The sequence below is a fragment of the Doryrhamphus excisus genome, linkage group LG15, assembly GCF_037039965.1.
Source record: "Doryrhamphus excisus strain RoL-2023G ecotype Guam linkage group LG15, RoL_Dexc_Guam_v1.1, whole genome shotgun sequence".
NCBI classification, from domain to species: Eukaryota; Metazoa; Chordata; class Actinopteri; order Syngnathiformes; family Syngnathidae; genus Doryrhamphus; species Doryrhamphus excisus.
In genome coordinates, this window is record NC_136371.1 from 13,418,932 (window position 1) to 13,445,684 (window position 26,753).

Sequence of the window (26,753 nt, forward strand, 5' to 3'; positions counted from 1 at the left end):
TGTGTCAAACATGGAGGCGGCAACAAGAAGAATTGAGAAATGTACACATTCAGACAAACCTTACGAAACTGACAGCACTTCCAAATGTTTACGATGACGCCATAGATAATGTGAAAGCAACTCTGCCCATCTTTGAAGGTAAAATGTACTTCATAAATCGCAATCCTTCATGAAACATGGCCAGACGTATTTCTTTTTCTGTGCATTCTAAAGAGAAAAAAAACAGTTAGCTTAAGGGAATTAAAAATTGACATCTTGGGACACGCCTATGTCGACTATTAAGCCCTCTAAAAAACCTCCAATGTTTTATCGTTTTATACACAAGCTGTTTATAAGCAAAACATGGAATGTGGGCTAATTTTTAAAAATGTTTCATTTTTAATCTTTTCAGATAATTTAGCTGTCTATTCGCAGTTCTATCCATCCATCCATCTTCTACCGCTTATCCGAGGTCGGGTCACAGGGGCAGCAGCCCATGCAGGGAGGCCCAGACTTCCCTCTCCCCGGCCACTTCGTCCAGCTCCTCCTGAGACGTTCCCAGGCCAGTTGGGAGACATAGTCTCACCAACGTGTCCTGGGTCTTCCCCAAGGTCTGCTACCGGTTGGACATGCCACGTCCCCCAGGGAGGTGTCTAGGAGGCATCCTAACCTCATCAGAAGAGCCCTTTGTGTTGGCTGCTGCAATATAAATGTTGTTGTAGTGTGGTTTTTAATACAGGTCAGTTATGTATAGAGAATATTGTTGATAGCTGTTTTGGACTAGCTGTCTCTTTAGAATGTGCAAAAAAGATAGAGACATGTGTGCTCATGTTTCACATAAGGATAATGTGGATAATTCCTCCCAAAAGTGCAGTTTTTCTTCAACAATAGCTTGTTTTTAACTCAGTGGGAAACAAGTCCTTGATTAATTTGAGTACCAACATTTTTTCTGCCTCGATGGACTCTTCGATGGTTGTTTCCAAAATTGTAAACCAAGCAAAATGTATATTTTTTTATCCAATTACTCAATTACTCAGAGGCATATTGAATAGAATACTAACATATTCGATCACTGTCGAGTCACTGCCCCACTTTTAACACCGAAGAAGAATCCATGACACATGCATTATAAAATCATTTGACAGCACAACAAAATGTGTCAAAGGTTAATAGGGGGAAAACCTCTGTAAAGTCGGCAGGATCCAGCTGCATCCCATTCTCTCAGGCTCTTTCACTCTGAAATAAACACACAACACAAGCTGCACACAGTGTTTCATCCTTTAGAACAACTCACTACTCCTGCTGTCATGCTCGGCCGAGGGTCGGCAACCCTCGGCTCCCTGGAGCTTTTTGAAAATGTTTGAAAATGGAAAAAGATGGGGGAGGGAAATATATTTTTTGTTTTAATATGGTTTCTTTAAGAGGACAAACCTGACGCAAACATTCTTAATGTTTTCCAATGCTGTAAAAATGTATAGAGTAAATATTACATTTCAACATTTCTGTCAAGGAAGATTTGCATCATAGCCTGCGACACACGTTTCTATCAGCAGGGCGGGATGCCAGGTAGGTGGCTGTTGTAAACAAACCGGCGGCTGTGTGATGGGCCATGCCATTTGCCTTGGACAGCTATGTAGGGTGGACTTGCATGACCTTTGAACCAGGAAGTTTGTCCGGTGTGAAATTCCTCGAGGCTGGAATGTTAAAATAAAGTTGGTTGGAAGCAACAAGTAACATTTTCCTTCTCTGCTGAAGTCAGGTGGCCCTTACTACGGTTCGCAGCTGAATAACACTGACAAGTTAACACCAGGATAGCTACGTTGGTTAGGTAGATACTTTATTCATCTACCTACCTACATACCTACCTACCTACCTACCTACCTACTTGACAAGTTAACACCAGGATAGCTACGTTGGTTAGGTAGATACTTTATTCATCTACCTACCTACATACCTACCTACCTACCTACCTACCTACCTACCTACTTGACAAGTTAACACCAGGATAGCTACGTTAGTTAGGTAGATACTTTAGTCATCTACCTACCTACATACCTACCTACCTACCTACCTACTTGACAAGTTAACACCAGGATAGCTACGTTGGTTAGGTAGATACTTTATTCATCTACCTACCTACATACCTACCTACCTACCTACCTACTTGACAAGTTAACACCAGGATAGCTACGTTGGTTAGGTAGATACTTTATTCATCTACCTACCTACCTACCTACTTACCTACCTTAAGAGGACAGCTGCTGCGTTTTACCCTTGCACCGACTTGCTTGGCATTTGCACAGAAATTAAACTTAAACTGTATTAATTTGATTTTATATACTTTACCTTTTCAAAAGGCTGCTGTTTTATTTTTATAAATGCAGGCTGTGTTTTATTGCCCAGATAAGGGGCACGTTATGCATGTTCCATTTTGTTGTTGTTTTTTTCCAAAAAAATACATTAAAAAATCTGATTTCTTTATTGCATTTCTTCAATTTAATCAAAGCAATGAAACATAATTTATTAATATTGCAATGAAGTTAAACTTGAGGCGGCATCGTACAACAGAGTAGTCACGTGGTGCGTCATTCCCTACAGGATGCGCTGCAGGGAAAATAAACATTTAATGATGAAGGCTCATTATGTATTCGTAGCCAACTTAGCCACTTTGACAGAAGGCTAATATAGCTAATATAGATACATACAGCATGCCTTGCCTTCATTATAAGGCTTTTATAAGGCTTTGAATTTTTTGCGGCTCCAGACATAGTTGTTTTTTGTTTTTTTGGTCCACATTTTGGGTTGCCGACCCCTGTGCTAGGTGATAATGTTGTACTGTCCAACACCAGCGTGTTCGGCATCTAAGCCCGGCATTATACTGTAAGGCAAATTCTACTTCAACATCCATGTGTTTTTTCTGTCAGAAGCTGATTCATCTGATTCATGCTCTCTGGCATGTCAGATACCACAGAGGTCACAGGTCGGCATACGGTGGTGATTTATTATCTACAGTCATGCAAGGTAAGGGTCAGGGCCAAGACAATTTAGATAAGACAACTTCTCTGTGGCCTTTTCCTTTCTTTCTTCCCTCCCCTCACTTTCTTTCCAAGCATAGTCACAAGGCCAGAGGTTAGACAGTAAAAACACAACATATTCCTGTTGTTTTTAAGCATGGCCCACTGAAATACAGTTCCTATTCCTGTTAGCGCGACATTGCCATTCGAACATAGCACCCTCAAAAATGAATTCATTAATATACAGTATGTTTGCTGTCGTGTGGTTGAATATGGTGTATTGTTAGTACAAAAGGCATATGGAAGCAAACTGTACAAATTTATGGCCTAAATGTCATCCATTTCCAAGCATAAAAGTGTCTACAAAGAATACAAACACAAGACATTGAAAAGGTACAATACGAAGTGTAATGCAGGGTCTGGGAATTGGGTGCGTCTTTAAGAAGTGGGGCCTGTGTGATGTCATCTGGCGATACTTGAGTGTTGGCTCAGTGCTAGCAGCAGGTTAGCAGTGTGGCCTGCAGCAGCTCCTGTGTGAAAGTTGACTGCATGTGTTCTCTGCTTGCAAAAACAGCCATTGAAGTGTATCACCAGTCTCTCCTTAACAACAAACAGTGGCAGTGGAATAGTATTCTATACTGGTTTGTAGGTGTCAGTCGTGTTACATTGATGAGACAATACAGCAACTTAGATGTATGCTGTTGGTGCAAATGTGGTAGTCTACCTAATCGTATTTATGTCAAAGGCTTATTTTCTCTAATTACAGCATGTTTACTATATTGTGTAATACAAGGTGACTTTAGGGGTGTTATTTCATGTCTGCAAGTCTCTACAGGTCAGACACAGGTTTTCTATGCTCTCGCTCTGAATCTATTTAATTTATTTGATTTACCTACATCTTCCAGTTAACATACCATATGTACATTTGTATATTAGTAACATATTGTTTATCACAAAATGTCACAAAATGTCATGGCGAGCATGGAAACCAGAATCATTGTGGCCCAGCCCTGTCACCTGTCTATGATGTCATCTATGACTGTCATTCTTTGTTGGATAACACGGTCAAACCTCAAGTCTCTATTTTTTATTGATCACAACTGCCAGCACTTTGATAAAGAAGGTGAGAAATACAATCACATTTTTTCACTATTGAATATTCAATAATAAAACGTACTTGGTTCGAGTATGTATTGGTTGGACCTTCTGGAAAGGATTATTGATGTTAACCAAAGTTAGCAAAAATATCAAAATATGACAAACGTCATACAGATTTCAGTCAAGTGCAAGTGCCTGCACTTCCGGTAACAATACAGCCTCCAAGGCCTCAGAAGGCTGTCAAACACTTCTTATGTAGCCATGGGTCCATTCACGGCACAGCGCGATAAATATCACACAGGGTCACACAGTGTGAACTTTGTGGTGACAAAGTACTACACTCAAAGTCGAAATTGTAGCTAGAGGACATTTGAGGGAATAACAACAAAGCTCTGGAGAAAAAAAAAAATTCATAGTCCCTCATTTCTACACACGCTGTACAGTATACACAGCTTATACTATGTATCTACTGCAATGGCCATCAACCTTTGAGCCCAAGATCCCTGGTCTCTGCTGTAAACTTAGGCAAGATCTACGACTGGGCTCCAGGCTGGGGCTGGTGATGCCGAGAGAGTGGCAAGGTATATAGGCATGTTCAATGCTTGTTGGCATGTCTGTTGCTCACAATCCTGAAGAGGAGAGCACTGATGGCATAATGCATTTATTATTCATCATATTTTCGGAACTGACTGGCAAAGCCTCAAAGATTACTCGTCAATTGGAATTGATGGGTTGGCAACCTTTGATCTCCCGTTTCATTATTTCATGGTTGGAAACACCTATAATGATAATATGAATGAGACAGTTGAAAGGAACTTTGTCAATATTGGTGCCAAACTGGAAGAAAGAATTCCAAAACAAAGGACAAGGCAGGAAAGGAATGAAACAATAGAAAGGAATCCTAATTCTATGTTTCTGACAGATGTAACGAAAAAGGAAATCATTGATATTGTCAAAAATTGTAAAGCAAAATATCAACTGATTGTAATGGAATCGAAATGGACATTGTAAAAACGGTAATCAACAAGATTGTAGAACTGCTGTTGTACTTCAGAAATGTATTTTTTCATACTGGAAGATTTCCCCCAACAAATGAAAACAGCTGAGGTTGTTCCATTTTTTAAAAATGGTATCAAGCACCAATTTACAAACTATTGGCCTGTCTCCTTACTACTGTTATTCGCTAAAATTATGGAGAAGTTATTCGACAACAGGTTGGATAAAGTTATTAATGTGAATGAATTACTATTAGAAAGTCAGTATGGATACAGAGCTAATATTTCTACCTCCATGCCACTGATCAAAAAGAGACAGTAGCGAGAGAGAGACAAAAACAGCAGCAACAAGAATTCCCATAACAACAACAGTGACAAACAGAACAGTTAAATGTCAATGATGGCTAAGGGTCATAATGGAGATGATATCAGTGAAATGAAACAGTTCAACTTACCAGTAGCAATAGTAACAATGAAGACATGAACCATGATAGTAAACAGAATTACAGCCATACAGTTACAGTAATTACTATCTCACTGCTTGACATCATTATTACTGTAATAATAGCATACCAATAGCATAAAGACATCAGGGATAAGATGGTAGATTGTGTAGAGAAGCACCCATGTGCTGTGAGTGTCCATATGGAGGTGTGTACTTCTGTTGGTGTGCATATTCATATATGTGTGCGTAAGTGTGCTCATATGTGTGTATGTGTGTGTGTGAATGTGTAATTGTCACTGAGAATGACAAAAGGAGAGGGACTCCCTTCTACCACCCAGTAAACCCCGCCCCATGCAGCCAGGTCAAGCTCTCACCGCCAGAGATCCACCGGCCCCGTGGGTGCGGGCAAAGCCAGGGCCGACTCTCCAATACCCGGCCCCGAAGCATCCCCCCGAAGAGATCAGCAAGGGGCCATGGAGGAGCAATCCCGACCAGCAACAGGGTGCCAGCAAGCTGGAGGAGAGCCACACCCCCGAGACCGGCGGGAGACCATACCTCACTAGGGCAGAAGGGCATCGAGGGCCACATACCAACGGGCACAAGGGCGGAGGCACCGCACCCCACCCCCCTCACACACCCGCCCAGGCCCCCGTCCCCACGAGCGAGATCAGTCCCCATCCCAACACACAGCCCTGTCCCTGCAGCAGCCACCACAGCGCAGCAACCCCAAGCCACCACCGCAGACTTCAGGCCACCAGCAGCATGGACCCCACTGCCCGGAGACTGCTGAACCAGATTGAAGGGCACGGAGATGCCCGCGACCCAGGACAGAACAAGGGACCTGCAGGAAGGCTAGGCAGACCAGACCAAATCATCCCACAGCCGAGTGCACCCCGAGCGAGCCGCCGAGCCCCAGCGGCCAGCGGGCCAATTGCGGGGGTAGGCAGAAGGCACTCCGGTCCAGCCTGCCATGCCTGTGTGTGTAATGGGATGGTATTGTATATATTTTGCAATCAAAATAGGCCAGCCCTTTGGTGCAGGCCTATGTGTGGCGTATGTGTGTGTATGGATCATATGGAGTAATTAAAAGTGGAGGACAGCTGAGCAATGAGAGAACTGAGTGTCTAAAGTGTGGGTAAAATTGAAGATTGACCAAGCCAGAGGAATGCCGAGGGCAAAGGGGCGTCTGCAAGGAAACCCCTCACCCTTGGCACATGCAATTGCAGATCACGCCCCAAGGTCCTACATGTATGTGAGGTGGTGCAATGCAGCAGGGAAGACTGGGGCCCACACACGCCCACCGCACACTACCAACCAACCGAGCGGGGCAAGCCAGCACAGCACAGCACAGCACCACCCGGAGCAAGCCATGGGCTGCAGGACCGGCCACAGGACCCACCCAGCCCATCATGGAAACCAGTCCAGCCCACCAACCCCCCCAGAGATGGCCTCCAGCCACGCCACGCAGGGGGCCCCACCAGAGATTGCTACGGTGCCCCCAGACCACCAAGAGCCGCGGACAAACCACGTGCCCCAAGACAGCTCCCACAACCGCCAGAACAGCAAGGAGTGCGCCCCAGAGAGACATCCATCACCAGAACCGGGACCCGCATGAGGCAGAGCACAACCAACAATGTACAAGGATGAGACCATTTAAGAAACAATACAAGCACTTGATGTTTGATGTGTTTTTGTCATGATGTCTTTATTGTTATTATATACATATCACAATTTGGATGGTTACCATTATGCCATTATATGGTTGCATCACCTTATACTTCTGTATGTGTTAAGGAAGGCAGGAAGTGAACAAATGTAACAGAAGCAGAAGTAACAGATGGGGGGGGGGGTAGGATTCATGTGGAACTGTGGATTGATTATGGGATGCATGCCATTGTAACCCGATGGATGTTCAAAACAAATGAAACCCTTACCGTTACCATTATAGTTACCATTATAGTTACCATTACTATTACCATTACCATTACCATGTTTCTGGCTGAAGTCCCGAGGCAGACATACTCCTTCCTTCCTATCCTATTGTCAATAACGGCTGGGGGGGATCCCTGCACTCGGATACGAGGCCCTGTGTATCCCCATGATCCTGATGTCGTCATTCCTTCTCAACATGAGGACACACTTCCTTGCCCCAGGCACATATTAAAGCTAATGGTGCATACACGTGTACTGCACATATTCCCTCATCAATGCTGGCACATGTCATGTGGTTTAGGTAATTAGATTAGGTAACGGGATGAACTTAGAAACATACAACTTAAAGCACTGAGAACAAGATTTCTGCTGTTTCGGTCCATAAGAAGAATGTAACCTGACAGAGCTGCAGCAGTTCGACAAGGCCAAGTGAAGGTGGGGAGTGCTTCTTGAGATAGTAGGGAACAGGTTACAGACACAGAAAAGGAGGGGGTGCCACGTCGTTCTTAATCTGGTTTGTCAGTCGTAATCGCGTCAATGTCACTCTCAATCAGGCAGCCACAACTATAGCTATACAACTTCACTTTGATTGGCCCAAACTATGCCTTTAAAATGACCTCTATGGGATAGGTGTGTATGTGTGTGTGTGTGTGTGTGTGTACAGATGGATAGCCCAGCAAGATGAGAAGGATTCTTCTGAGGCAATATAAGAAAATTAACTTTAAACCTGTTACTCTCGCACCTGTCTGTCAATTTCACTTTCTTTGCTCCGATGTTTCTATGTGACGATATCGATTGCCCCCACAAGAGGATACAGGCATGTCTGTGCGGGTGGCTTTTGTACAGGTGCTATCTTGAATGTCATCTTCCAGCTTGCCAAAAAAGTTTCAGCTACTTGTGACAACCTTTCAGTATATTTCAACAAAACAATCCATCACAGTAACCATTGAATATGCATCGTATCTTCAGGTCTTGTGCAACATGTACTCATACGTACAGATACCATGATGGCATTGTGGTTCATTCTGTTGTCCAGGCCCTGCTAATATACAGTGTATGTAAATTAGCTTTTCCTGCATTCTTCCTTTAATTGTCACATTGCGGCTTGAGAGCGCTACGGTTCGACCCCAGGATGCAGAGATGAGGACCCAATTGCAGGTAAAAATGTATTTATTGTTGCTATGCAGCAGAACGACGCACTAGCAAGTCCAACAGAAACAAACGACAATGACCCAACAGCGAAAGGAGAGCGCATCTGAAGTAAATGGGCATAACAGAAAATGGGAAACAGGTCCGGGAGATAATGGAAACCAATGGAAAACAGAACAGGGCACAGGAAGTGACTACAAAATAAGGAAATGAACCAGGAACTAAGGAAAAGAGGAAAACCAAGAGCTGTCACGAGGAGGAGAAGCCCAATCGTGACAGTAATTACATTTTGGTCTACCGCTTGTCCTTACGGGTATGCTGGAGCCTATCCCAGCTGTCTTGGGGCGAGAGGCAGGGTACACCCTGGACTGGTGGCCAGCCAATCACAGGGCACATATAGACAAACAACCATTCCCACCCACATTCATACCTATGGACAATTTGGAGTGGCCAATTAACCGAGCATGTTTTTGGAATGGGGGAGGAACTAGCATATCCTCTGGCATATAATGAAAATTATTTTTACTTTTTTGACATATTGTCCACATGGCAATGTATGATATAAAATATTTTATATATATGTAGTATGAGTACAATGTGACGGAGTGTCAAGGAAAAAAACTGAGTGGATTTAGCAAAACAAAAAACATTTTTCTGTTGATGGTCTAATATGGCATAACAAAACAAGCAACTGGTGGAACTGAACATCCAAGTGGCAGTGGGCCACAGGGCAATCCTTATTGTTGAACTTTGAAACAGTGGCATTATGCTGTACATACCCTGTGGATTCGGAGCATATGGTCCTGCGCATATGGTCCGTTTCATCTCTCCATGTATAAAACACCCACACAAACACATGCACAGACTGATCCATGCACAAACACACACACAAAAGGAGGAAATGCAGACAGACATTCCAAAATTGCAACTAAACACACGCACATGCTGGTCTTCAAAAGCAAACGTTAAACAAAACAATAACTAAACAAACCAAAAAAAACAATACCAGCCTCGCTGAACGACAGGTTGGATGAATAAAATATGCTTTACTGGATGACCCTTCCCTGGTGAGCCTCTCACAAATATATAAATATATATATATATTTCTCCAGGATCTACTCGTGAATCATGACCATCTCCATGAGACTTGAGAGTTGTGGCATTGTCTGCAAAAGAATTGTCTTGACAGTTCAAAGTTGAACATAGACAGACATGATCTGAGAAGTCCTTTGTGTTTCAGTTTCCACCTCATGCTATCTGGTAATCAAAACAGTTGGTGGTACTTATCTGTATCTGTATCTGTAACTGCAACTGTATCTGTAACTGTATGTGTAGTGTATTTGTAACTAACTGTAACTGTATCTGTATCTTTTCACCGATCTAAATTATCTGTACCTGTACCTATACCTGTATGATCTACAGGTACAGATCTAAATGATCTGTAACTGTAACTGTAACTGTAACTGTAACTGCATCTGTATCTGTATCTGTATCTGTATCTGTATCTGTATCTGTATCTGTATCTGTATCTGTATCTGTAATGTATCTGTATCTTTTCATTTATCTAAATGATTTTTATCTGTATCTGTGAGTGGGCAGGGCATAAACCAGAAGTGGGTGTGGTTTAGCCAGAAATAGGTGAGGATACCATTTGTACATTATTTTAAGTCTGACATGGACATGGATTGATCAGAAGTTGTTATATTTATTATTATTCTGCTATATGAGTACTTTGTATGTGTGTAAGTGATCTTTAAGACTTTATTTCATTATTTTTTAATGATCTGTGTGACGCTGATGATTCATGCAAACATGCAATGATGGCAAACAGGGAAATTATCTGTCAGCCTTGTTCACAGTATTTTTCTAAAAAAACACAGCATTCAGTATTTGAAGCAAAGTTCCCCAAGTGACTTTGTGTCACCAGCCAAATTAGACAAGAGCAGACAAAAAAACACCGTCAGTGATGGAACGTATACAGCTCTCTCCTAATGTTGTGGCCAGTCAATTGGGTACTGTTACCACTGTTTGTGTACTGCCACCTGAAAATGAACAAAATTCTAATGTTCTAAGTGGTACACCTGTTCCATGATTACTTCATGGAATGACAAAAAGTGCTCATGCTACCCCTGATGCATAAGTGACGGCCGTCGCACAAGCCTGCATACAAGCCTGCGTACGTTACCAGACAAGTTTACCACGTAACTTTAGATGCAAACCCAAATGGAGGCAAGCTGAAGAAAACCTAATAAAGTGGAGGCAGCCTGACCAACGGAACACGGGCTGTTTTTAACTTAACTGTTTTTAACTTTTTTTTTTTGTTTTTTTTTTTAACTTGCCGGTTGCACCGTGTACGTGAATAAGGCACGGCTGAGAGCGTCCAGGGAGAGGCGGTCGCTATGTGTGACTGACCAATCATAGAGTGAAGAGTGAATACATAATGGGCATTTTCTTTCAACACGAATACGGATAATGAACAAATGTACTCCTTTCATACTCGTATCTGGCAAAAATGCATTATCCGTAACAGATACTCATTTATAACAAGTATACAAACAAACAATTGAGTAGCACATAAACCCAAAATGCAGGCAATCATAGCTCTCACACAGTCGTCTCCACAATCAGATCTACTCTGCTCTAAATCAAGTCTACAGCAGCCTAATGCATGGATCCATACTGCTCTGGGTGAATTAACGTTAGTAATAAGATATCATGACTCTGATTGATTCTCTATTTCCATGTCCACACCATAAAATGACCCAAGCACAACGCCACATGCCATCACTCTAATGCTGCATTGATTGTAGGCTGGACTTCTGGATTTAAGTTTGGCCAATGTAAGTGGGCATGGGTCTAGACTTACTGATGTGAGGCTGCATAATGAAAAACCAGGGTTATAGAACTAGAATTTGGGACTCCAGAAGTTAATGGCGATGATGATTATTATGAAAAATGATTAATTGATGATAATGAAAACAGAGTGTATTAGTATTTGGGTTTACTTTAAGTCTGAATCTGGCACTTTTAATAACAATGGTTGTACAATTAGTGCTATATATACACTCAACAAAAATATAAACACAACACTTTTGTTTTTGCTCCCATTTTTCATGGGATGGACTTAAAGATCTAAAATTCATTCTAGATATACAATATTACAATGTCTCTCAAACATTGTTCCCAAATCAGTCTAAATGTGTGATTGTGAGCACATAACCCATCCCACCTCACTGGTGTGCAACATCAAGATGCTCATCAGACACCATGATTAGTGCACAGGTGTACCTTAGACTGGCCACAATAAAAGGCCACCCTGAAATAGCACACTGTTATTTTGCTCTACTTTAAGGGGACCTGATGCCTTTTCCACTTTTCTGACCTATAAATGTAGTTAGAATGTCGTATTCTGGTGGTTAAACCATGCCAGAGTTTCGGATAATGAGGTTTGTGAATTTGGAAGTGAGCCCGGAAAGAAGTTTGGGATGGCTTTAATAATAATAAATAATAATAAATAACAATAAATAACAAAAATAACAATAAATAATAATAAACAATAATAAACAATAATAAATAATAATAAACAATAATAAATAATAATAAATAATAATTACTCCGGTTTCCTCCCACATTCCAAAAACATGCTAGGTTAATTGGCGACTCCAAATTGTCCATAGGTATGAATGTGAGTGTGAATGGTTGTTTGTCTATATGTGCCCTGTGATTGGCTGGCGACCAGTCCAGGGTGTACCCCGCCTCTCGCCCGAAGACAGCTGGGATAGGCTCCAGCACCCCCCGCGACCCTCGTGAGGAAAAAGCGGTAGAAAATGAATGAATGAATGAATAAATAATAATAAATAATACATAAATTTCCACTCTACGGGTGGAATCAATTAAAAAAGACCAAGGAAAAAAAGCCAAGGAAATACAGCTGGAATAAGTGCAGATTCTGGAAGATCTAGAAAGCTTTCTGTGTGGGTTATAATGTGCAACTGTTCTATCGTAGTCCACAACTCAATACAAGAGACCAGAAAATGAGCATAAAACGATGCAAAATGTAATTTGTATTACTTCAGGCAGAAGGAAGACGACCATAGTTCCATACCATAATAGTGAGATGAGAGTTTCAGGAAACTGGCAGTCACTATCAAATGTTTCGGTCTGGGTTTTAGGACCCGTGATTGATTTTCAAACCACCAGAAGCCTTGTTAGAATTACACAAAGGACCCTCTAAAATTTGCTGAATGAAGTTCATCGAACAAATTGCCACGTCCCCACACAAACATAACAACAGACATAAGGTGATGCGCATACTAAATTGTCTGAAAACATTCCTGCCTGTCTGAAATGCGCTGGACACTCTCCCAAAGTCATTGCAAACAGATTGCTTTGACGACGCACAAGCATGATCTTCCACATGTGGTCACGTACTAATGCTTGGAGGCAAGCTGTTTGTCTCCAGCGTAAAGTCTGGCTATCTGCTCAGAGACAAGTCAACTAACGGCTGTTATTACACCAGGAAAAAAACAAGCCCATTGGCAGCTGCTTAGACAGACAGAGACACAAACACAGACACAGACACACACGTTCATCCCAGCAGACATGAAGTGAGTAATACAACATAATAATAAACAGGTGAAAGATCTCATGATGGGAACAGAAATATCAAAACATCACAACAGGAACAGACTTGGGAAACTGGGAGCATAAGCACACAGATGGGTAAGCACAGCAGTACTTTTGAGAGGGAACCTCCCCCCCCCCCCATCAGACAAAAAGCATCACCATTATCACATCAATTTTTACATGTTGATGGTTTACAGTGTTTCTCTTATTAAAACTGTGTTTGAAAGGGGGCTACAGCTTGTAAGACCCATTTACTGCAGATCCCAGACTGCCTTATACTAAAGAAGGTCTGAAACAATTTTTTTAAGTAAGCAGATGGACTAGCATGTCTTTGCAAGGGGAGGAACAAAATGCAGAAACAGCATCTCTATATTTCACGCTGTTAACTCTAACGGTACACTATTGATATGACAACATCAGAGATTGATACTGCCACTGTCCAACTTAATGACAAGCCCATCATAAGAAGATGTTTTTTATGTTGTGTTTTTAAATACTGTACTCCCTCATACCTTTTGTTTGCTTGAAGCACAAAGAGCCAAGAGTCATTATCACCACTTTGTTTTGACAAAATGTTGACAGAGTTGGTGAATGAACCGAATGCTTTAACTTTGTCCAAACAGGTGGACCAAATGGCCAATTAACTATGAATTATGCTCAGAGAAATATTATATTGATCTCATAATATCATACATATATATTCGGGCTGTCAATCAGTTCAAATATTTGATCGCACTTCAGCGCATTTTGTCCATAGTTAACTCTTTTTAGAGTGAAGTGTTCACTTTCAATTAATCCATTTAATCACAGATAGAAATGTGTTTTTATCTATAATAAGTAGGGGAGATCTCTCTGTGGTAAACGATTTGATGTGCAACTACAACGATAATGACATCAAATGTAAAGGGATATCAATTTGGGAACTTTTGGCTATTATTTAAAACAATACAGCCAGCAAGCAGATTTTTGTCTTACTATTTTTCTTTATTATTAGCATATCAGCTCTTAAACTTGCCCACAAATGTTCAGCAAATATAAAATGTGAGCGAGTGAGACCCCTCGCACAATGAGTTTTGCCTCATTGTACCTTTCCTTCATGAAATGTACAAATGAAAATACCTAAAACACAGGGCAATAGTCATAAAGCATTTCATCCAAATTGCAAACTCAATGTCATTTCATTTCTCTTTTAAAACACATTGAAATACATAGAAATGCATAATTAAATTACAGTAAATATTATTGTATTACAATTATTACAAGTATTACAAGTATTACAACTATTCATTAGAAATCCCACAGTTTTTGATTTTGTCCTACTTTTTTGGGGATCGTTAAACGCAGCATCCAGAGGGATATACGTATGGATGTATTTTCTCCCTTTTTTCACCTCCTATTTGCTCCCAAATGATGATACTATGTGGGGTCCCATAAAGGTAAGATTTGATGACTTTGAGTGCATCATTGTGGTAGTTCCATGCTAGCACAACACTGAACTTCATCCACGGTCATCACATTGACAGCCCGTCAATAGCAGCTGGAAGTCCAATTTAGCTGGCAGTTCAAAGCCAAAATCATGATGTAAAAATGTGAAAAGCACTGGTTAGTTGGGCCACTCTTATGCCAAGGTAGCACTGAAGATGACAATAAAAACAATACCTGCACTGCTCCAGTCTCTGGCAGGCCATGGAATCCGTGAAAAGTCAAACACAACGACAGTAGATACAAATAACTTTGGTCTTGCTACAAGAGCCATCTGCCAAGGCTTTACCAAGCTAACTTTACCAATCTAAATACTCTTTTCTTTCTCAGTTTCCCGTCAATATTTCTTCCAGCTTGTGGCTACAGAGTGTTTCAATCAAACTACGGTGGTTGACTTCTGTCAACATTAACATGTTAACTTTGACAGCCCTAAAATATGTACAATGCAATGCAATGCTTTCTAACATGACGTGCTTTCATCTTACTCCAGAAACAAAAAAAAAACACATTTGAGAATGCGGAGAAAAGCAAATACTGTTTGCATATTCACTTTTTCACATTTTAATGGTACAAATCAGTTTCTAAATAGGCTATATTATTATTGTAAAAGTGCATTTTGGCTTATTTCCCATTATATTGATGATGACATAATTGATGTGTTGTGTTATTATCAAACTGTTGTCAATGCCACAACAATATTGTATTGCCAAAAGTGTGTTTGTGTATGATGGCACATTTCAGCGGCCATATAAATGGCATCAGCCCCCACAGCATACTGTATTTATATGTGCGTAGGCGTTGTTGATTTAATTCTTTCCCTTGTCATCCGTCATTTGACATCTCTTTTTTCTGTCTGACAGAATATGCAGCCTAACACCCCCCGATTCCTGAATCGCTTATAACCTAATCACTAACGCCATCTGTTAATTATGTTAATATAAAAATACCTTGGCTGCCATTGGCTGAATGAGTACCCCAATGAGCGCCCCCCGGCTGAGTGCTTGTCTTTCTCTTGTTCAATCCTTTCAGTCATCTGAACCTTGTATAGTATTCTTCTCGCTTTCAAATATTGTCATTCTTATCTTTTCCTAATTCTCTCTCTGGTTAATTCTATTAATTCCATTTTTCCATCATACAGTCACAGAATCTTGTGCCGTCAAATGCAATTGCCTCCATTGTCCTCCTTTTGTGTGTGAAAAGTGTCAAACTTTGATTTCCTACTTGCGGTCCCATTCTCCTTGCTCCCCCCGAGTCTGTCTGTCCCAGAAAGAAGCAAGGCAGAGTCTACTACCCCAGATGCTGTGATAGAATCATATTTATTTATTGATTTCCACTTCATTGTTATTCAGTATGTTAATCTGTGTTTATGGATTCCTATTGATTATGTTGTGTGACTTCATCAACCTTATACCCGAGGCCCAGTGTGCTTTAGGGTCACATAGTGGTGCTGATTATAACAAATGAATCAAACAGCAGACCAAGTGTGGCCTAATCTTAGATATTAGTAGGCATGATGACCCTGCAACTGTCGCCAGGGAGGCCATGTTCAAGCCAAAGGAGTACGAGGGCTGCTTGCCAGAGGATCGTGTGTCGAGGCCAGTCAGCCATCTGCTGAATGGAGAAATAAACAGCAAAATGAAGTTGTCAATAAAAGCTCATTCCGTGCTTATGCGTAGCTGAGGAATGTTGTCAATGTACCGACAAGGACGCAACTTACAGTAATAAAAACAACTGCCAGGGTCAGGGGATTTCACAGTGCCAAATTCACAATAATAAAACACAGTAAAAATCACCGGGCTATGAAGCCTCTTCAGTTCTCAGTCCAAAGATCCAGCCACAAAGACACACACACACCAGCAGCTACCACATGTAAACATCTACCAACCCACACCTCAATGCTCGGACCGCCCCCGGCTTGTTGGGCGAGGCCACAGTTTGGGTTAGCTTCAGGTTTCTTACACTTGGTCGTGAATGTTATTTATTCTGTGAGTATATGCACTGTGAGGTACATAGCGGGGGGTCAGATTGGCTGACCTCTCACGGCCCATACCACCAGTAACTAGCATGGTCATACCAGTATTTATCTTCTCTCTTTCGGGTACCTTTGTATTTATACACTAGATACCATATAACCATGCACACTCACAAACTAATATTTGTTGTGTGCAGAACCCAACGGTTTTAACCTTTTTTTAACGTCCATGAACTTGAGTGATTGGACTGAAGAACAGTTCTAGATTAAAGTCTGATCTCTGTGGCCCTGCCTCGAAGGCAGAGACAACCAGGACCTTATAACTAACAACGCCAAATGTCAGGTCTCTCACTTGGAATGTGTACTAGGGATGAGTGAGTACACCACTAGCTGTATCTGTATCTGTATCTGTATCTGTACCTGTACCTGTACCTGTACCTGTACCTGTACCTGTACCTGTACCTGTACCTGTTCACCCATCTAAATGATCTGTACCCATACCCGGGTAGGGTGGGGTATAAACCCGAAGTGGGTGTGTTTTAACAGGAAACAGGGAAACAGGAAACAGGAAAAATCTAAAATTGCCATGGATTGATGAGACATTGTTATATGTATTGTTTATTCTTCAGCTATATGTGTACCGTCTGTGTGTAAGAACGAGATAGAGAACAAATTAGAACGAGTGAAATTGACAACAACCCCCTTATTGCATTAGTGTCCAAAGTGGGGGCCTGGGGCCCTTTTCAGCCCATAAATTTTAGCGTATGCACACACATACTTCAGTTTAAATATTTCAGATGTCACAAAAGCAAAAAATCTTTGTGTCAAACTAAAAGTTATCTTTGAAAAACGTTTTCTAGTCGGTAATTTTGCTTAAGCTTACGCATGTCCTACTGCTGTTACTAAAGACTAGACAAGGGTAGAAAAAGTTTTTTTTCCCGATTAAAGGCCGGTCATTCTCATCTTTCTTTTGGTTCCGTGTTTATATAACCATATAACACAATATTCTGAGTGCCTTGGAAAGTCAGTCAAAATCGTCTAAAATAGCCGGTACTGAAGGTGTTGTCTTTTGAAAAATGGCTGGGATTGAATGAGATGGGATTGAACACTAGAATGCCCGTTAAAAACACACCCACTTCGGGTTTATACTGCACCCTACCCGAGTATGGGTACAGATCATTTAGATGGGTGAACAGATACAGGTACAGGTACAGGTACAGCTACAGGTACAGGTACAGATACAGGTACAGGTACAGGTACAGCTACAGGTACAGCTACAGGTACAGCTACAGCTACAGCTACAGCTACAGCTACAGCTACAGCTACAGCTACAGCTACAGCTACAGCTACAGCTACAGCTACAGCTACAGCTAGTGGTGTACTCACTCATCCTTAGTACACATTACAAGTGAGAGACCTGACATTTGGCGTTGTGAGTCCGGGACCCCCGAGAATGCCCAGAGGCCAGCCATTTTGGACACTTTTAACACTAGTGTTAAACCGCACATTCCACACTCAATTTGTGGATTCATTTTAGCTGTTTAGTTTGTTATATTGTGGGAGGTGGATGTATTCACTGATAGCGAACAGGAATGGAATGATCCCACTGATGATACAACATGTTTGTCGCCTGTGCATGAAACAGTCCCGCATAGGTGACTAATTGGCTCCTTGCAGGCAAACAGGTGCCTGTGGCCTAGCCTTGTTCTGTACTTCTCGTTGGACATTTCAAGCAACTTTTCACTGATATGATGGACTTGAAGGACACATTGAGCATGAGTACTTAACCCGTTGATTGAAAAGGATGGTTTTACTGAGGCCCTGTTTGAGTTATAAAGAATTGCTGCTGGCACAATTATAGTTAATAGACTGGATCCGCATTTTTATTGCAAAGTGTGTAATAAAAATGTGCCTTTTTCTCAGAATCCCACATAAAACTTAGTAACAATATGTACATACGATGGTCCGTAAAGCTCTGTAAAAGTGGGGGCGGAAGATACGTGATAGTTTGTGAAGCATGCAGTCTCAGAAAATACAGTTGGCCTCATTAGGAGTGAGCATATGTTACAGGTGGTGTGGAAGGCAGTGGAGGATTTGGCAGGTTAAGCGTGTGGAATCTGCTGCCAGGGTGAGTGCATTGGTGCCATGCAGCTGAGCTCCTCAGCCTGACACAATAAAGCCTGAGTTAAAGCGGCAATACGATCATTAGACGTTACAGATGCTGTAGAATAGCTAACCATAAAATGCTAAAGCTACTACCCATTGAGAGATGTCTTGAAATAACCTCTTTTGTTCACTAACTTAGCTCTGTACAGTCTCTACTTCCGGATCGGATTCGGAAACCAACAACTATGGCTGTATGATAAGCCGTCATTTTAAAAAGATACATCGCTGTTTATTATCAACTCCTATACCATTCACAGCGAGCGTCACAAACCGGAAATACTTTTAAGCACTCAGGAGTGTGACCAATTACAGCAGAGTGGGCATGCCTGGAGGCGGGCCGAGGGTGTACTACATGAAAACAGACCTTTTTCACAGGAACCATGAATCCAAAGAAATTCAGCTGAATAGGTGCAGATTGTGGAAGACCTAGAAAGCTTTGTGTAGCTGCTCTATAGGAGTCCACAACTCAATACAAAGGGCTGCAAAATGAGCATAAGAGAACACAAAAACATCTATAAACATGTGATGTGACCTGTGTGTGTACCATTTGCTGTCTATATGATAAATTGCCAGACTTTGGGTATAAAAGACCTGTCGGCCCAGATGGACTTCTTTTTGCAAGTATAATACATTAATGTACATATGAACAATCCGGTTTCCTCCCCCATTCCAAAAACATGTTAGCTTCATTGGCCACTCCAAATTGTCCATAGGTATGAATGGTTGTTTGTCTATATGTGCCCTGTGATTGGCTGGCCACCAGTCCAGGGTGTACCCCGCTTCTCACCCGAAGACAGCTGGGATATGCTCCAGCACCCCCCACCCGAGTGAGGAAAATGGATGAATGGACATATGAATACGCACAGACACCATTCTTACACATTCTCTTTAAACAGTGGAGAGCTGAACAATCATGTTCAAGACAACACTTATTTGCTGTGCCTTTTAATCATTTCCCATCTTTTTGCTTTCCCAATCCTGTTTTTCCCTCATCTGTTGTCCCAACCTACTTACTGGAAGGATAATTTCCGCCCTCTAAGAGGGATGGTGGGGGAGAGGTAGTGTGCAAGCTTGAGTTTTTGGGGCTGTTTTTTTTCCTTTTTCTTTAAGAGGTGACCTGAGGAGTGTCTTCTCTGTACCACATCCTCCTTCCTGAGCCAGGAAAACACAGACTATTCCAGGACTTCAGACCCCCCCGGCCTTTTATCCCCACACTCAGCCAGGGACTTTCCAGAACTCCTCTGCCCAGTTGGGAGAGTGCAATCAGGCTACCATGTGACCCGTGTAAAACCCACGGCACCATAGTGACAAAGTACGGCTATATGACTGTGCTCTTTGATGAATCAAATCAAAGAGAGCAACTACAAACATGTTGTTCTTGACACGAGTCAACAAAGATGCACTGCCCAAACACCAAGAACTGGATCAAAAGTACTAATGTGGCTCCTGACATAGTTCTCTAATAAAACTCTTGAAGTCGCTTGTGTGACTAACAGGCATCACAGGTGAGATCATAAGTCCGCACCTCTCTATTCGAGAACATATGGTGTCTTAGCAATAAAAAAATGTGTAAAATTCATCTTTTTAAGCACTTATGACAGCTGGAAATCACATCAGCATCCAAATTTAGATGCAAGTGCTTTGAAGCCTTTAATCCGTGATATTTGCCAAATGGCTGTTTGCTCGACAGGAAAATTGTTTCAAAATTATGACAATCAACTGTTTCTAATCTTTGGGACAGCCATCAAGTGCTAAGAATGTCACAGAACAACGTGCAAAGGCAACACACACACACACACACACACACACACACCTTGAGAAACATTACCTGGAGCTAAAGCAGCTACAAGGGAAAGTACCTATTTCTAAAAAAGGCTGTGACTAAAATGAAGTAACCACAATGTAAACTCATGTCGTAACGATTGCTGACCGTTTCCCAAATATAACTTGCTGTCCTCATCCTGCTGGTGATAAATCCCATAGCACCGCTCTCTTCAGGTAAGCAACTTTATGTTGTTTGAATGTAGTGCACAAAGCCCAAACAAACCCACAGACCATGGGCTTCCCGCTCAGGAGCAGGTGAGGGGGGGCAGCCATATATTTCTCAGCGAAAACAGGGCCCCGGACTGTATCTGGGGGAGGATAACAAGTCAGCCTCCCTCGTGCTGCTGCCCTGACCGAACACGGACATGGGGAGGCTTTGCTTTGAATAAGAACATTCAGCCTCCAGCCATCACTGACACATCACTCTTATCTCAAGCACTTACTGACAAACATCTGACAAAGACACTTTCTGTTCACAAACCAAAACATACCAGAACAAATGTGCTCTTCCAAAAGAGCAGTTTGAGCACTTGGTTTGAACATTTAGTTTGTGTACGCGGGGGCCGTGGCTGCCGCATTGAACAAGTTCATGTCATTCCAGCACTTGCAGTCAAGTGTGACTGGACAAAGGAGGTCAGCTTGATAGCGTCATTGTGAAACGACAGGACCAAAACATCACCATGAGGTACATGATCTGTAAAAAAGATGCACCCACACTGGTGCTGCAACATCCAGTGTGGTGCTGCTTCTTTTTACATTGCCTGCCACACACACACACACACACACATATTATACAATTGACTATGAAAGGACATCAGGCTCATAACTCTGTTTCCCTGAGGCAAAGGAGGCCCAGTCACTGTCAGGTGAGAAACAAAACAAAGAGATGGTGAAATAGAACAAAATAAAGGCAGGAGAGGAGACAGCTGCAGTGTGATTAGAATAAACGGGGAGAGATAAAGGGGAGCTGGGACAGGGGCTACTACCTCTCTCCTTTAATATAGTCAGGGAAATCTTTCCCTTTCTTCCCAGACTGAGGGGACGACAGGTTTGGGTGATTTTTCTAATAACCGGCAGCCTGGGGTTATTGTGTTGCTTTGTTGTGTGTATGTGCTCCAATGTGCCCTCCATGCGTGTCTGTGTATCGTCGTCAGACAGACAGTGCAATATTGTGAAAATGACTGACATTGGGAAGCAGATATATCTGCAATGAAGAACTAAGGACCATATAATTAGCTATGTTCTTTTGGGGAATGCGGTGTGATACTGGACTGACAAACATAACTATATGTTGACTTTATTCCAATTTTGACCTATAATAAGTCATTTTGTTTGTTTATTGGGTTAGGTTGTATTCTGTGTTGTAACTGTATCCTTCTTGCTGGTTTTATAGTTTGGGAAGATTCCACAGCAGAGGGAACATGCATTTGACGGATGAACATCACATCTGAGTATGTGGGCATGGGCCAAATCTTCACAACGTACAGAATGCCAAACAGTTGCTACTGACTCTTGGGCTGTGCCTCCCATGGGAGACTTCCGTCAGTATAGCAGATCCTCGTATAGTTGCGATTCAGCATTTGTGACCCTGCAACTTAGTAGATATGTAGGCTTTAATTAATTTCTCAAGAAACAGGTTGTTTTTCAAAGAAAACCAGTCTCATTGACCAAATCGTTTCTATTTTAATCAGTCTGGCAATTCACACCAGTCGACTCACATGCATCTGACACATGTCACGTTTTTAACAAAAAAGCCCCTGTGTTAGTGCTCATTGCAACAAGGTGATGGATAGTAATAAATGATTGATAATGATTATGATAATGATTCAGTCTGACCAAATACAAACAGGCTCTCGTCGCAGCAAAAAACAATTACTTTTGTGGATTAATTGACCTTAATAGGAAAAGCTAGTTCGTGGGACAAAGGATGGAAGTAATGCCAACAGTAGTCTTGGCGGCCAACAAGTAATTCTTAATGAGCTCAATTTTATTTGTAAGAAATTGCAAAAACTCGTCAGTTATTGGGAGAGATCCTCTTTTGTTTTAGCAATGCAACTGTGTCAAATAAGAATTTAGGGTTATTTTTATTTTGAGGAAGTATGCCTTGATGGGCTTACAAAACTTGTCAGTGCAGCAAAACAGACAACATGTCTGCTTGACCTGCTTCCTGGGAAACTTGTTAAAGAGCTGGTCCCAATTTTAGCTCCTTCAATCTTAAATATTATAAAGCTAAAGTTTTCATCTGGCACTGTGCCTGCAGCTTTCAAGACTGTGGAGATTCGACCTTTACTGAAGAATACAAGCCTCAACTCTGGGGGTATTTCTATATAGGCCGGTGTCTAACCTCCCATTAATTTCAAACATCCTTGAAAAAAATTTGCGCAAAAGCGCAATGATCACACGGCCTTGAATAATTAATTTGAAACTCTCCAGTTTGGTTTTAGGGTGAACCAATCTACTGAATCGGGACTTAAATGATCTTAAATGGACTGTGACACCTCCTCAATATTATTATCATTATCAATATTGTTATTACTTGATCTCAGTGCTGCCTTTGATACCGTCCATCAATCTATCCTACTGGAATGCCTCCAAACACATATTGGTGTTACTGGTTTGGTACTCTCTTGGGTTAGACCTTATCTTGAGGATCAGACACATCGTGTTGTTTATGTTGATGTGACTTCTGAGTACTGTGGCATCACTTGCGGAGTTCCACAAGGATCAGTGCTTGGCCCTCTTCTGTTTAACATTTACATGCTGCCGCTTGGCGACATCATCCACAATCATAAGATTAGCTTTCACTGTTAGGCCCATGACACTCAGCTGTATGTGCCACTAAAGTTAACTGACCCACAGGACTGCTCTAATCTGGAGGCGTGTCTCATTGATATCAAACAATGGATGTCCTGGAACTTTTTACTCATGAACCCTGATAAAACTGAGATGTTGATCATTGGTCCTGCTAACCGGAGTCGCCTGTTTAAGGACACCACTGTGAGTTTTGATAAAAGCATCATTACCCAAAGTGAATCAGTAAAAACACCTGGGTGTGATATTGGATCCGACCCTATCCTTTCATAAGCACATTAAGAATGTTACTAAAACAGCATGTTTCCATCTTGGCAACATGGCTAAGATACGGCCTATTCTATCCAGTACTGATGCAGGGACCCTAGTCCATCCATTTGTCACGTCTCGCCTCCATTATTGTAATGTGCGGCTTTCTGGTCTTCCAAAGTCCAGTTTGAAAAGCCAGCAGTTAATACAAAATGCAGCAGCGCGACTCCTTACAAGGATCCGTAAATTACAGCATATTTCTCTAGTACTAGCCAACTGGCACTGGCTCCCAGTTCATTTAAAATCCCACTATAAGGTTTTGTTCATAAGGTTTGTGGGTTGGCACCTTCCTCTCTGGTTGACTTAGGTGTACCCGATGCTTCATCCAGAAACCTACACTCACAACACGCTGGTCTTTTGACAATCCCGAGAGCCAGAAAGAAGTATGCGGGCTCTAGAGCCTTTTCTATTGGGGCCCCAACACTGTGGAATATCCTACCTGTTAATATTTGAGCTGCTACTTCAGTAGAAATGTTCACTACTCAAGACTTATTCCTGGCGTGTTCGAATGCCCCCTGCTTTGGAACTTGGAACATCTGAGGTTATCCACCTCTTGGAGGCGCTGCAACTGAGGGCCCCGCTTTGGCTGGTGATCATCCCAAGACCCGCGGCTGACCAACTCTCCTGATGGTACTACATCTAGGAACTGGACTACTTGGCTATTTGAATGTACTGTGTATATACTAATTGTGTCACATGTTACCTTCTCCACATCCATTGCCGCCTGGTCATCCTGGAAGGGGGATTCCCCCATCTGCGGGTTTCTTTGCCCAGAGGGGGGTTTCAGATCAGGGGATGTCATCTATCATCGACCGTTGTCTACTGTTGCCAGCTTCTAAGCCCTTCGAGGCTCTTTCGTGACTAAGGGCTTTATAAATATGTAAATTTGACTTGACTTGACAATCCACCAAAGAACTTGGAAGCAGTAAGTAAAAAACGTGATTCAATGCATAAATGAATTTGCCCTCTGCCAAACAATCTTGTGTATCCTTGCACACAGGCAAACAGAAACAAAAACAAGGAAACAAATGGGCAAGACAGAATCTGCCATGCTTTGGCAAAGGTCCACATGTAAAGATAATTACTTCTTAATTACTTATTTTCAACATAAACTCATTCTCAGTTTGATTATATTGTATTCTTAAACATTGTGCTTTAAAGAAAAATTTCAGAAAATTTCAGACAAAATAAAATTAAAAAGTTGAACTACTCCAGATGTCACATCTGAAACCTTTTTTTCTCTCATATGTTCTGTGGCAGTGAGTCATCGCAAGGCAATAACATTAAACGGTTCTTTGTTTTTAATGTGATTTATATTCAAAACCTGTCATCACACCCACAGTTAATCAAATGCATTAAATCACAACATTTATCTAAGGCTTTATTAAGATTCCATGATGATATCCTATCACAGATGTCCATAAACTACTGTATTATTGGATCCATTGAGAAAATAACAACCATGACTCTTTGAAGTCAATAACATTCACCATAATACTCAAAAATCCACAATTGAAATAAAAGGCAACATTTTATTTAGAAAGAGTGGTTGATGGAACTGAGCCCACCAGTCACTGAAAGGGGGGCGTGATGGCATTGGCATTGGTCACACGGCAGTGTTTCTTATCCTGCCATGAAAGAAGACCGCCAACTCAGCTGGATGCTGCAGTACCTACTCGTTGACTCATTCTGATGACTTTCATGATGACAATTCAAGAGGGACAAAGAGAAGCTGAACTACACTGTCATGCAAAGAAACAGTGACAGGGAGGGGGGACAGAGAAAGAAGGCGCTGGTGATGGCAAGGATCAGATGACCATTCGGTCATGTAAGTCCCCCGGGGAGGGGGTGGACCAGCAGGATCAGCAGATCCCACACCTGCAAGAGTGAGAACCTCGACTGAGGACCGATGACTCCATCAGTCTGCCTAAGAACTACACCATATCGACAAAACTATCAGGACAGTTATTGTAATGAGCAAGAGCGAAAGGAAAGGAAAGGAGGGCAATGCTGAGTGTGTGTCATGTGTATATGTTGTAATGCATACGCACACATACTGTGTGTGCCGAAAGTTAAATGTCCGTCTGTGTGTGAGTAAGGCCGGACAGTACAATGTGGGTGTACATGTGTTTTTGTAGAGATCACAAGTAGAATTAAGTGCTGCTGTGTCAGTTATGTGTTCATTTCCTCAGTAAGAACCGCTGATGTGGTCAAGCCCAGCGTCACTACACTGATTGAAGCCAGAAAAACATTGCATGCCTTGCCAGCCGCTTCATGCCAACTGTGGCCAACGTGAATGAGGACATCAGGTCAATCAAAAGTTCAGGGTAAGAGGAGACAGCAGTTTTCCAGGCAGCGACACAGTTCAGTCCAGCAAGCAGATTCCTGCACTTGGACTGAGACATTGGGGCCAACAGGCCGCTACTCTTGGAGGAATAGCAAATATCGTCTACAAACTCACTGACAAATTTGCCCGCATCCTCATGAAAGATCCAATGTATTCTGAATTCTGAAAGATGGGCAAACATGATTAATTAACCCAAAACTCACCAAACACCCAATTTGAATTGGCACAATTTGCTCTGAGGTGGTCAAAGATCCTAAAACTAACATAGTTTTCCTTACCAGTTACTCTGAATTGACCATAGCAACCAAACACAACACAGGGCAGTGCAAGGTATTATAGTGCTATGTCATTCTAATATTTTGGTTGCTTAATTTAGCTACATGAGCAGGGTGAAAAAACACCTGCAGTATAATTTAGATCATTTCTACACCACTACAGAGTACCACCACAGAAATAAATGTGAATGTTGAATTATTAGCTCACGATTAAAGGCAGATTTGTTAATACAAAATTGTATTGGCTCTTGTCTGTCAGCCAATTTACCACTGTTCTTCACCTGAGCCAAAAACAGGCGCGCTGATTTGTCACAAAATTTTCAGTGTGC